The following is a 3,074-nucleotide window of genomic DNA, read 5'->3' as shown; positions in this document are numbered from 1 at the left end:
GATACGTAATTTCCAAAAGGCCACCTTTATTTTGATTAGAGACAGCACCAGTAATAGCCTTGCTGTTTTAGTTTTCCTTATGCCATTCCTAAAGGTTTGCATATCATAATCCTAAGAATACTTTCAGTGTGTTTGCTTGAAGTTACCTATATCTGCTGCCCAACACACACACTCACACACACACACATACACACATATGCTCAAAAAATTTTCCCTGCTATCTGATATTCCCTAGATATCTTTCTAGTGAACTTTTTAGACTTGATTCTTTATGCTAGTATTCATTATTATGGCAGATAAGTCTTTTGGAACTTCACATAATGGAGTGGAAAGAGCTCTCTCAGACTGACATTAAAAAAATATGAATTTAACACCTGTTCATTCCACTTTGTAGTGTGAGCTATATAAATGACATACATTCCCCTGAACTGAGGCTTAATCTTTATAAGAGAGGTAGAAGATACTTTGTAGCCTACAATTAAGTGTTCTTTTTGAGGATCAAATTGAATGATTCTGATGGAAGAGATTTTGTAACACTAACATAGTGACAAAAGCAACAAATTGCAATTATTATCCAGACAAACAGGTGGATTTAACTCACCAAGCATACAGTTATATTAGACAAAACACAAGTTAACTGCCTAAAGACTGATTATTTTATTGTATTGATATGTTCTCTTCAAATCAAACCAGTCCTATGGCATGTAAAATTTCAAAGGTATCAATTAAAAGAAGAAATGAAAGGTGCACAACATATGTCTGTTAAATCTGAAATAAAGTGGCTATTTCCACAAAGCACAATAAACTTTCATGTTCTAATTTTACAGTAACATCTTCCATACCTCGCCATTGAAAATTGGTCAAGGTATTTTCAGAACTTATCCTATATTGAATGTCAACATTAGTAGAAAACCATCAACATCTGAAGCTGGAGTAGACATTTGGAAACTGCTGAACATCAATCAGAGTGAATCCTGGTGGAAGAGGTAGTGATTAAACTGAACAATACAATTTTTGGTTTAAAAATACTTAAAACAGATTTTAAAATGTGACTGAAAGAGTGGCTCAGAAAGAGTTTTAAAATTGCTCTCGGGAACAAATACAACTGGAATAATTGCATTACCTCCACTCTCTTGGGTATGGATAGAGCTTGTCATTGGATATAGATAAAATGTTAAGATTGTTTTTAAAAATCAGGTTTATTATGTTATCATCACATCTCATCCACTGCCTCACATGACGAATCCAACTGCACGCAAATGTCTGCTAAGTCACCTGGAGAATTCCTGATCTTACAATTTTATCTGATTTTTCTAGCATTTACTCTTGCTCTTGGTTTTTAATACTCAAATGGTACATGTTTATTGACTCTGGGGAGGTGATATTAAAGAAGATGAAAGACAAGAAACAGGCAGCATTAGTAATCTGGGCCCATGCAATGATACAAATCAGTTTGGACAATCTCTGTTTACAATAAATCTATAAACTAGTTACTCTCTCTATGCTCCAGACTCCACTTCTCAGACACTTAGCCTACAGAGCCCAGACCCTGCCTGGATGCTGTCACCTTGGATTATGCAACTAGAGTTTCCTCTGCCTGCAGATCCTTCTTGGTCAGACCTCTTTCTCTGGCTATCACTCCCATGATCCACCCCTCCTTATCTGTTTATCACACATAAACTGACCCCCTTCCAGATTCTTACACAGCAGGATCTGACCTGTCTCCAGAGAGTCCTCCAAGAGGATCTGGTCATTCTCTATAAGCTTCTTTCCATATCTGTATCCAATATGGATACAATTTTTGCCCCTAATTCCTGTCTTTCAGGATTAAGCCTTAATCCTAACATAGATCACATCTGCCTAAATCCAGCACCTTTCTATCTCATCTGTTTGCACTAGTGATATTTTCCCTACCACTCCAACCTCCACAAATTCTTTTAAGTCAGATAGCTAAGAAAGAGCTAACTGATACATTAATTTATACAGTAAATTCTTAGGGAGATTTGCAATGACTCTACCACTTATGAGACAAGCAAGCATCTCATAATAAAAGACATCTGCTATATATTCCCAGCACTGTGCTAATCATTCTAACATGTTCAGTCATTTAATCCTCAGGATGATACTGGAAACCTAAAGATTCAATAACTATTTATGGAATGAATGAATGTAGGTTTGATATTATAAAATGTTTGTTACATCTAGGAGCAGGATTCAGTTTTTTAGAAGAAGGAAGGAGTTAGACAGGGCCTTAAATATAGGCCAGACCTTCACTCAAGCCATGAAATTCAGAGGCAAAAACAAAAATGAGACAGAAACACAATCAGTGGTCTGTGCCAACACTGTAAGAGAGGGGCATATTGGGGAAAAGATATGGTGAAGTTGGAAAATCTGTGACCCTGCAGTATGTCTCCCCGGGATTCATCCTACAATCATTAGACACAAAGCTTGAAATGATGTGGCTAATTTTTGTTTGTTTTTGTTTTTGTCTTTACATTTTTTATTGTGAAATATAACATATATACAGAACAGTGATAACTTTCATAGTGCAATTTAACAAGTAGCTAGAGAGCAAATTTCAAAGAATGTTATGGGTTACATTTCCACAGTTTCAGTTATTTCCTTATTGTGAAATACATACAGAAAGGTGATAACTTTCAAAGTACAATTTAATGAATGGCTATAGAGAAAATTTCAAAGAATGTTATGGATGTGGCTAATTTTATATCTCATTAATTCTTAGGCTCCATTACAATATGGGGCTTTTTACCTGTAGGTGACAGAATCAGAGGGTCCATTTGCCAGAATGGGAACGTGTTTTTGTGATTCTTCTCCACCTCAGACCAGTCAATTGCCCTAAAGGGGTAATTTGATTCCAAACTATTTCAGCTTTCTTATCATTTGTTTTAGGGCTGGTTTTCCTGAGATGATCTAAATTCAAGTCATTTTATATAGTAATAATTTCCTATTTATCTTCTTAGTAACAATGCATGCCCATTGTTTTATTTAATTATACACAGCATGGCTACAGCTGGTGGCATCATGAAGTGAGTATAAAAGCAGAACTTATAGGA

This window comes from Choloepus didactylus, chromosome 3 (genome assembly GCF_015220235.1).
Source record: "Choloepus didactylus isolate mChoDid1 chromosome 3, mChoDid1.pri, whole genome shotgun sequence".
Taxonomy (NCBI): Eukaryota; Metazoa; Chordata; class Mammalia; order Pilosa; family Megalonychidae; genus Choloepus; species Choloepus didactylus.
Note: the sequence above shows the minus strand (reverse complement) of the source record.